This window comes from Papio anubis, chromosome 1, assembly GCF_008728515.1.
Source record: "Papio anubis isolate 15944 chromosome 1, Panubis1.0, whole genome shotgun sequence".
NCBI lineage: Eukaryota > Metazoa > Chordata > Mammalia > Primates > Cercopithecidae > Papio > Papio anubis.
This window is the reverse complement of record NC_044976.1, coordinates 161,067,486-161,078,708: the sequence shown is the minus strand read 5'-3', so window position 1 is coordinate 161,078,708 and position 11,223 is coordinate 161,067,486. Positions and strand designations below refer to the sequence as shown.

Here is an 11,223-nt window from a genome sequence, read left to right as displayed (position 1 = left end):
AATTTAAAAATGTTTTAAGGTTGTGGTATATACACACTATGGAATAACACTCAGTAATAAAAATGAACAAACTATTGATAGATACAACAATTTGGATGAGTTGCCAGGGAATTATACTGAGGGAAAAAAGCCAAGCCCAAAAGGATACATACTATGAAAGTCCATTTATATGACATTTCTGAAATGAGAAAAATTTAAAAATGAAGAACATTTTAGCAGTTGCCAGGGATTAAGGACAGGGATAGGGAGGTCGGTGTCATAAAAGAGCAACATGAAAAATTATTGGGATGGTGAAACTTCAGTATCTTGACTGTGATGGTGGATACACATGGAATAATGTGCAGGACTAAATACGCACACACACACACACGCACACACAAAAATCAATACAAGTAAGGAAAACTGGGAAAACCTGAATAAAACTGGTGGATTGTACAATGTCAATATCCTGGTTCTGATATTGTCCTATAGTTTTCCATAATGTTACCACTGGGGAAATTGGGCAAAAGGTACAAGGCATCTCTCTGTATTTTTACTTATAACTGCATGTTAATCTATGATTATCTCATTACAATTTCAATTAGAAATAGTTTCTGAGTTTTTATTTTTATTTATTTATTTTTAAGACAAGGTCTCACTCTGTTGCCCAGGCTGGTCTCAAACTCCTAAGCTCAAGCTATCCTCCCATCTCATCAGGACTTTTCCAAAGTGCTGGGATTATAGGCATGAGCCACTGTGCCTGGCCTGAACTTTTAAAATATTTCAAAGGGCATGAAAAATGAGAGAAATAAATGTCATCTGTTATTGAAGATATGTAGCTATAGGTAGACTGTCTACTCATCTGGAAAAGAAATACAGTCAGACCTTATGTCTTATTATGTAAATTATACCACATAAATGGAAGAAGAGATCATTAGCTTCATCTTTTATATATATTTGTACCATGTTATTTTACTTGTTATTAGAAGCATGGGGTGTTATTTTACTTCTTATTAGGAGCATGGGTTACTGCTGTAGTGTTCAAAAAATCAAATAGAGAATTTTTTTTTTAAGTCAAGCCCAAGTTTTTCCCTTCAGTACGTCAAATGTTTACCACAATCTGCATGGAGTGCACGTATCAGAGGAATATGCTACATGTACATTTTGGAGACAGTATATAGGCATATATTGGCTTAAAATATTACTTTAGGCTGGGCATGGTGGCTCATGCCTGTAATCCCAGTACTTTGGGAGGCCGAGGCAGGCAGATCACCTGAGGCCAGGAATTCAAGACCAGCCTGGGCAACATGGTGAAACCATGTTTCTACTAATAATACAAAAATTAGCCAAGCGTGGTCCACACGCCTGTAATCTCAGCTACTCGGGAGGCTGAGGTAGGAGAATTGCTTGAACCCGGGAGGTGGAGGTTGCAGGGAGCCGAGATCGTGCCATTGCACTCCAGCCTAGGGCGACAAGAACAAAACTCCATCTCAAAAAACAAAACAAAACAAACATTACTTTGAGAAATACAACATAGAAAGAAAATAATACTCAAATTTTGGTGCACAAATATGTAATTTAAGCTCATCTTGAAAGAATATTAGATAGCAACTGGCAAAAAATAAGGCAAAGCAATGCTCCCTAATGCAAAGCAAGAAAGAGACTGACTCAGTGTGGATGGGAATATGATGCTGGCTGTGACACACAACAGCGACTATTCAGGCCTGTGGGCACTACCTGTATTAACACAGGCAGCCACAGCACCAGGCAGAGCCAAACTCATCATTTCAGATGGTTTGCTGAGGCCTGTAGGAAGACCACCAGGGCTTTAGGTAAATTGTAAAACAGAAAAATTTAAGTGTGTTCCCTTTCTTTATATCTTCCCCTTCCTCAGACTCCCATTGCCGATGTCCTTGGATGTGGAAAGAGATTTTGTTGTCTGAGCATTTCAGCACCAGCCTCAAAGCTATGGACGACAGGTGACAAATGCCCCCGTGTTCAAAAGAGAGATGTTAGATACATTCATGCAAGACTTACTAAAAGGTGACCAAACCGATCTTTGTTTTTTGTTTTTTGAGACATGGTCTTACTTTGTCACCCAGGCTGGAGTGCAGTGGCCACATCACGGCTCACTGCAGCCTCAACCTGCTGGACTCAATGAATCATCCCACCTAAGTCTCCCAAGTAGCTGGGACTACAGGCACGCACCACCATGCCTGGCTAATTTTTGTTGATTTATTTATTCATTTTATAGAGACCGGTCTTGCTTTGTTGCCCAGGTTGGTTTTGAACTCCTGACTTCAAGTGATCCTCCCGCCTTGGCCTCCCAAAAGGTTGGGCTTACAGGCATGAGCCACCACACTGGGCTCCTGATCTTTGGTAATCACTACTATTACCCATTTCCAAGTTTGTAAGAAAAGGGGAGATTTATTAATGAGCTTCTTGGTAGTAAGAGAATTCATATGATTAGAATGCCTTCTTAACATGCTTCCTCTCCCACCAGCAAGTCAAAAGAAGCAGTCCTACTTGGAAAGGATCCAAATGATCTACTTTAGAGATCGGCGCTATCTACAGGAGAGGAGACTGGCATCTCATTTTTCCATCTGGAAGCTGGATATCTTGCTGCTACAGGAGCATTTTGGGGAGAAAATGTCTTCAGGAAATTGGGTCATACAAGATAAAAGTAGAGACTAGTGGCTTAACTCTCCCCTCATAGGGTTAGAGGCCTAGCCAGAGTTGCCCATGGCATCAGGCAAGATTGTCTAACAAACCAGCCCAGATTCTTAAGAGTCACTCCTTCTGAGTTCCAGATTACTGATTGGCAATGAAATAAAATATTCTGTGTCTGTAAGCACCCTCAGATCACAAAACCTAATTTTCAGTTGAAAAATGTGGTCATCCTATACCTAGTCTTTCTTCTTTATGTCACCATTTATTTTCATGTTTATGCCCTATGTGTCACTACAAATTCCTTGACAGCAGGGTTATTCTTCTTATTATTTGTCTTATTATGTCCCCAGATTTAGCATGCAGTCGATTCTAGGTAAATTTTTGTTGCTGGTGTTTATGTTGCTGATAATTCATTTCTTCCTTTTCTGCAGTCCTTTCCCACCTTCTTCCTGGGGACCTCTCCCAAATACTTATTGCCCTTACATTAACTTCCTAATGAACTGGGAATCAAAACTACAGGCTTACTGTTTTACCAATGATCTGTGGGCCAGGTTTTTGAAAAGGCTTTGTTCCACTTTCTGTTTTAAAAATGGGAACAACAATATATTTTCTTCTGTCTAATCACTAAGCATATGAGCAGGATCAAATAAGATGATGTGAATCGTGTTGCTCTGTAAATCTGATTATGTATCATTAGCCCTTTGCAAAATCATTTCCAGAGAGACACAGAAATAACTTATCTAAAAGGATACTAGCTTCTCACAGAATTTTATTTTTTATCCTCTTGTCAAACTAGAAATCAAGATTGGTAAGACTTCAGTCCTTTAGGAATGAGATAGTTGGGCCACGAAGCAATTATGACTTATTTCAAGGATTTAAACAATGTAAAGAAAGCTTAGCTCCAAGGCTTCTCATTCTCTAAAGGTTAAAAATTGTATCCTAATTTCCATTTCTGGAATCTCTATTAGTCACAAGGAGGAGTCTACTGTGCCCTATTTTAGCAGAAGGCAGATTAAGTACAGGATCGACATTTGCTCTCAAGGAAAGCAAATAGCCATATTTTATCTTGAAAAACTACCACGATGTGGAGGAAAAAAAATGAAAGATGATAAGATTATCTGGTGAATTTTATTTGCCACGTTAATGCTCTGGATGATTCAGGAAAACAAGCCCAGAAACTGAATTGTCTAGATTATTTGTCATCATCTGAATCTGAATTTGCTTATTCCACAGATAAATCAGCCAACCCTTCATTTTCCTGTTGGTTGTTTAAAAGTAGGGCAATGAGTCTAACATCCGATTTTTCTTCCCTGGTAGTGGAGAGTCCAGGGCTCTGACCTCAGCTAGAATTTTGGGGGTACAAAATCAGAACTGCCTGGAGTGCAGGTGAACAGCAATGGGGGCCTGAGGTGGGGGATCCAGTGAAGGAGGCTTGGGAGCAAAAATCAAGGGCAAAAAAGATCAATGGCCCAGACAAAAGACAACTGGATTCCAAACAAAGATCTGCAATCGTGCATACAGGATGGAGTGACTGTGATGAGTGAGCGTGGGAGCACCTGAAAGTGCAGCAGGCAGAAGGACATCGTACGAAGTGCCCATTTCTGAGCATCATTAGCCACAGCAAGTCAGAGTGGGCACCCCAGGCTCAGAGCAGCAGCCGTCACTTCACATAATACATTCCCAAGCAGAAACTGAGATTTTCTAGTGATCTCCAAAGTACCACGGAGAAGACAACTAATAGAATCCTTGCTAATTTATTCACCCATTCATTCCTTCATTGAACCAACACTAATCGAGTGCCATTCTATGCCAGGATCTGTTCTGTGCTATTAGGATATGGCAGTGAATGACACATGTGGAGCTTAGAGTCTAGTGAAGGAAAACTACAACTATAGACAAAGTAAATAAGAAAGCTATACGGTATTTAATATTTAAAAAGATATTAAGGGCTATGGAAAAAATTACAACAGGGTAAAAGGTATTGAGAGTGCCAAGAGTGGGAAGAATTTGCTATTTTAAGCAGAGTACTCACTGAGAAGGGGACATTTGAGCAAAGACTTGAGAGAGGTGAAGGAGTTTGCCATGTGGATATCTAAGAACAGAATGGTCCATAGTGTTCCAGGAAAAGAGGACAGCCAGGCCCTGAGTCAGGGACAGGCCTGGTGTGTTGGAGAAACAGCAGGGAAACCAGCGTGGTTGGAGGTGAGAGAGTGAAGAGGAGAGAGTGAGGGGATGAAATCAGAGAGGTAAAGAGGCGAGCAGAATTGCAGATCACACTGGGCCTTCTAGGTCTTTAGAAAGACTTTGACTTTTGATCTGCAAGAAATGGGGAACTCTTGAAGGTTTTGCAGTAGAGGAGTGATGTGATCTGATTTAGCATTCAGAAGGATTTCTTTGGAAACTGTATTAAGAAGAGACTGTAGAAAAACAAGGGTGGAAGCAGAGACTAGTTAGGAGGCTTTTGTGTCATTCCGAGGGAGAGAGACGTCAGTACAAGTGACGGGTAAAATTTAATCTGCTGTTCCTCAGTGAGCAGTCATTTGGATATTGTACCTGTATTGATTCTTCTTTTTTTTTTCTTTTTGAGACAGGGTCTCACTCGGTCACCCAGGCTGGAGTGCAGTGGCATGATCATGGCTACCTATCATGATCCTCCTACCTCAGCCTCTCAAGTATCTGGGATTACAATCTCTTTATGCCTCAGGCAGTCAGTGGTATTCACTGAGATGGGGCCTGGTGATGAGTCACGCTAAAGACCCAATGGTAAATTGATGAGGTCTATTATAGAATTTAATAAGAATCTAAACACAAAGCAAAATATTCAAAATATCTAAATATCTCATCTGTATTTTCTCATCTCTATCTATCTATAGTTCATCTATATTTGCTTATGTGTTCTTGTTGGGGAGTTCCTACTTCTTTTTACTGTCATATTTGCTGACTCTTAACCTGTGTTTTCCGAGGTATTATATCTACAAGTTATCTTGAATATCAAGAACCCATATGATGGACAGAGTCTGGAGCAGTATGGGTCTTGTACCTCTTCCTACTTTTATTCTTCCCTCTGAGCTCCTAGGTCTACCCTAGCTGGCTGATTCCAGGTCCCATCTCATGGCAGGTGGAAAATACATGGCAGGGAGACTTAAAGCTCGACCCAGATTTCCTTATGGAAAAAAAGACCACTGCAAGAGCAGTCTAGGGCCTGTGAATATAGGGTGAACTGGTCAGGTATTCCTCTGCTGGGAGATGCCAGGGTGGGCAGGAACCAGACATGCATCATCTAAGACATGCTGTTGTGGAATTCACAATGGCCCCGTCACTGTGCTGAGGAGGATCTATGGTTTGAAGACAGTGATGATTCAGTTTCTGACGCAGCGAACATCAGTGGTGAAGTGAATCCTCTGGATACCAGCAGTGACAAAGGATTTCATCTTTGAGAGTAAATTATTTTCTTGCTTTTCAGGATGAAGATCAAAATCTTTTATTAATTCTTGGATGTTTCGTGACTGATTTTACTCTACTACATGGAATGAAATACCAGCTTTTAAAAAAATTCACTTAATTTTCTCCTCTTTGCTCACTAGTGTCTAGTGTGACATATGAAGGAACATTACAACATAGGAATCTCTTCTCTTCTGTTCTTTTTTGAGACGGAGTCACTCTATCGCCCAGGCTGGAGTGCAGTGGTGTGCTCTTGGCTCACTACAACCTCCGTCTCCAGGTTGAAGTGATTCTCATGCCTCAGCTTCCTGAGTAGCTGGGACTACAGGCACACACCACCACGCCTGGCTAATTTTTGTATTTTCTTTAGAGACAGGGTTTCCCCATGTTGGTCAGGCTGATCTCGAACTCCTGGGCTCAAGTGATCTGCCCACCTTGGCCTCCCAAAGCAATTAACAGGCATGAATCCCCATGCCTGGCAGGGAATCTTTTCAACATTTTCTGTCGCCCAGGCTGGAGTGCAGTGGCCGGATCTCGGCTCACTACAAGCTCCGCCCCCTGGGTTCCCGCCATTCTCCTGCCTCAGCCTCCCGAGTAGCTGGGACTACAGGCGCCCGCCACCTCGCCCGGCTAGTTTTTTGTATTTTTTAGTAGAGACGGGGTTTCACCGTGTTAGCCGGGATGGTCTCGATCTCCTGACCTTGTGATCCGCCCGTCTCGGCCTCCCAAAGTGCTGGGATTACAGGCTTGAGCCACCGCGCCCGGCCTCTTTCTTTCTTTTTACTTTTTTTTTTTTTTTTTTTTGTAAACTGTGATATTTGTTAGTCTACGTGTACCGGAATCTGTCAAGTAAGAATCTTTGATTTCAAACATCAGAAACAGACTCTGGGCCAGGCCTGGTGGCTCACACCTGTAATCCCAGCACTTCGGGAGGCTGAGGCAGGCAGATCACCTGAGGTCAGGAGTTTGAGAACAGCCTGGCTAACACGGTGAAACCCTGTCTCTACTAAAAATATAAAAATTAGCCAGGTGTGCACCTGTGGTGGTGGGCACCTATAGTCCCAGCTACTCAGGATGCTAAGACAGGAGAATGGTGTGAACCCGGGAGGCGGAGCTTGCAGTGAGCTGAGATCGCGTCACTGCACTCCAGCATGGGCGACAGAGATTCGGTCTCAAAAAAAAAAAAAGAAAAGAAAAGACAAAGAAAAAGGAAACAGACTCTGGATAATCTCAGTCAGAGTGAATTTACTGGAAGCCTATTAGGAGCTCGTGGAATTGACGAGAGGCTTAGAATCAAACTTTGGAATAGGTCAGATACAAAGACAGTTACTAAGCCTAGGAAGCAGAACTCAGAGGAATTGTCTCATAGTAGGGACCTTCTGGTTCCTTTACAATGACCAGAATGGAAGGAATTTTGACTGCTTTTAGTCTTTTCATCTCTTTGATCATGATCCAAATTTGGGTGTGGTGGGCTGGTGATAAGTGTTAGTCTGGGACCTCTGAGAAGCAGGCAGACACCAAGATAGGATTAACATGCAAGGATCATTTTAGGAGAAAACCCTGTGAGGGGAAGTGGAAGGGAGCTGGGAAGACCAGAAGGGTCATCAGATCATAACACGAGTCTGACTCTGAGTGAAGGAGTTAGGGATGGAAGATAGGGTGGAAGATCCTAGATGGCTGTGCAGTCTAAGGCAAAGGCCTTGGGGAGTTCTCCAACCAAAGCCACCCATCAGAAGAGTTCTGTCTCTCCCAGGAATGGATCTGCTGCATTTAGTCATTGGTTGGGAGCAGCCCCAGAAAAGCATGACCTCTGGTGTAAATGTGGCCATGGGTTTCAGCAGGCAGCAGCTGGGACCCTAGGTCAGTTATGCTCCCTGCAGTTGGATTTCTGTGAAGTGCATTCTCACGGTTGCCTCAGTGACTGACAGGCTTAGCATGGGCCATGGTCCCACTCTGTTAGGGAAGGGAAGACCCCTGTTACTGTATCACAGATGGAAGATGTAATTATCCAGAAGTTAATTAGGTCCTGCTACAGAGCGGAAATGTATGATGGGTGGCCAAAACTCAACAAACTCCACTTCTTGTAGCTACTTGTTTAGAAATTCCTTAAAATTACCTATTTTGCCCACTTGTTTTGTGCCAACTTTAAAAAATGTATCTCTTTCATCTACATGGGCTATTAAAACTTCATGCAGGCCAGGCACGGTGCCTCACGCCTGTAATCCCAACACTTTGGGAGGCCAAGTCGGACAGATCACCTGAGGTTGGGAGTTTGAGACCAGCCTGGCCAACATGGAGAAACCCCGTCTCTACTAAAAATACTGATTTAGCTGGGCGTGGTGGCACATGCCTGTAATCCCAGCTACTTGGGAGGCTGAGGCAGGAAAATCACTTGAATCTGGGAGGTGGAGGTTGTGGTGAGCCGAGATCATGCCATTGAACTCCAGCCTGGGCAACAAGAATGAAACTCTGTCTCAACAAAACAAAACAAAACAAAACAAACAAAACAAAACTTCATGCAAACATGTATTATGTTGATGCTTTTGGTTATGAATATTTGCTGAAATTACTACTGGTATTTGTTTTGATAGCATGTGTCTTATAAGGATTCTAGTAATAAATATATGTGCTGCTGCCTGTTATCTCCCGATATTCAACATTACAAATATATTTTCTTTTGCTAAGGGAGTTTATATTTATTTTAGGATTTAGTCAACTATTACTGCATGTCTAGAACTTAAGATTGTTGACTTTGGATTCCAGTATTCTCTGCACTGTATTTATGTGAATAAAATAATGTTTTCTTTTATTTAAAAAACTTTATGGCCCAGCGTGGTAGCTCACGCCTATAATCGCAGCACTCTGGGAGGCCGAGGTGGGCAGATCACGAGGTCAGGATATCGAGACCATCCTAGCTAACATGGTGAAACCCCGTCTCTACTAAAAATAAAAAAAACTGGCCAGGCGTGGTGGTGGATGCTTGTAGTCCCAGCTACTTGGGAGGCTGAGTCAGGAGAATGGCGTAAACCTGGGAGGCGGAGCTTGCAGTGAGCCGAGATGGCACCACTGCACTCCAGCCTGGGTGACAGAGCGAGACTCCATCTGAAAAAAAAAAACCAACTTTATTTATTGATTTATTTTTATTTTTTGAGACAGAGTCTCGCTCTGTCACCCAGGCAGGAGTGTAGTGGCATGATCTCGTTTCACTGCAACCTCCACCTCCTGGGTTCAAGCGATTCTCCTGCCTCTGCCTCCCAAGTAGCTGGGACTACAGGTGTGTGCCACCATGCCCAGCTAATTTTTGTACTTTGAGAAGAGACAGGCTTTCATCATGTTGGCTAGGCTGGTCTTGAACTCCTGACCTCAAGCGATCCACCCATCTCAGCCTCCCAAAGTGTTGGGATTACAGGTCTGAACCACCGGGCCCAGCCTATTAAAAAAAACTTTAGGCCGGGCGCGGTGGCTCAAGCCTGTAATCCCAGCACTTTGGGAGGCCGAGACGGGCGGATCACGAGGTCAGGAGATCGAGACCATCCTGGCGAACACGGTGAAACCTCGTCTCTACTAAAAAATACAAAAAAACTAGCCGGGCGAGGTGGCGGGCGCCTGTAGTCCCAGCTACTCCGGAGGCTGAGGCAGGAGAATGGCGTGAACCCGGGAGGCGGAGCTTGCAGTGAGCTGAGATCCGGCCACAGCACTCCAGCCTGGGTGACAGAGCAAGACTCCGTCTCAAAAAAAAAAAAAAAAAAAAAAAAAAAAACTTTAAAATGAGACCCTCAATACATGTATTAATTTATTTTATTTATTTAACGTATTTTTTTTGAGATGGAGTCTCACTCTGTCGCCAGGCTGGAGTACAGTGGTGCGATTTTGGCTCACTGCAACCTCTGCCTCCCAGATTCAAGCAATTCTCCTGCCTTGCCTCCCAAGTAGCTGGTACTAAAGGCATGCACCACCATGCCCAGCTAATTTTTGTATTTTTAGTAGAGATAGGGTTTCACCGTGTTAGCCAGGATGGTCTCGATCTCTTGACCTCGTGATCTGCCCTCCTCAGGCTCCCAAAGTGCTGGGATTACAGGCGTGAGCCACCATGCCTGACCTTAATTAATTTTTCCAAAGAAAATTTTCTTTGTAAAATTGGAGCATGTCTTATATGGCAGTAATCATGGTGGTTTAGGGAAAGGAAATCCTGCCATATCCATCAGACTTCTGATAAATTCTCCAAATTTAAATAAATACAAATTATACATCATTTACTTTACTTCTAATTGCTAATCTTGGAGGTTTTCTCCCAACCCACTGTAGGTGGATTATGCGTCATATGAGTCCCACTCGACATTTTCTTTCTTTCTTTCTTTCTTTCTTTTTTTTTTTTTGGAGACAGAGTCTCGCTTTGTCACCCAGGCTGGAGTGCCATGTTGCGATATCAGCTCACTGCAACCTCTGCCTCCTGGATTCAAGTGATTCTTCTGCCTCAGCCTCCCAAGTAGCTGGGACTACAGGTGCACACCACCATGCCCTGCTAATTTTCGTATTTTTAGTAGAGACAGGGTTTCACCATATTGGCCAGGCTGGTCTCGAACTCCTGACCTTGTGATCTGCCCGCTTTGGCCTCCCAAAGTGCTGGAATTACAGGCGTGAGCCACCGTGCCTGGCCTGACTCCCACTCAACATTTTCATAGAAATTATCAGGGCATTTTATACAATTTTTACCAATTTATAGTTATTAAAAGTCAAACTGCTCAAGCACATAAGACTGGAACATATAATTTGCTCATGTTTACGAGAGTTTTACAGTAATACAGGATTGATATGGCAGTACATAAAAGTGGGAATCATTTCAATGTATCCCAGATGATAGTGCCATTAAATAAAGATAATATCAATTAACTAGTGAAAATAGTCTTTCTGATGTTTCTGCTTTTTAGAATATAAAATGACAAATCTACTACATATTGCTTCTGTAAAACAAACTTTTTCTTTAAATACAACATGTGGTCAGGAAAGTATACAAATAAAATGTATGGCTCAATGAATTTTTACAATGTGCATTTTAATAACCACTAGAATGCATCTTCCTGACCTCTAATAACAAGGAATCTAATTGACCACTGTGCTCTACAATTCATTATT

At 42.6% G+C, this 11,223-nt stretch overlaps 1 long non-coding RNA gene across 1 annotated transcript; it reads left to right on the top strand.

Annotated features, from left to right (window-relative positions):
- Positions 1-1,461: 1,461 nt before the first annotated feature.
- On the top strand, positions 1,462-6,345 carry LOC103878823. The gene is made up of 3 exons (XR_002518041.2): positions 1,462-1,958; positions 2,483-5,412; positions 6,113-6,345. It is a non-coding gene; the product is annotated as an uncharacterized LOC103878823 (long non-coding RNA).
- The last annotated feature ends 4,878 nt before the right edge of the window (positions 6,346-11,223 follow it).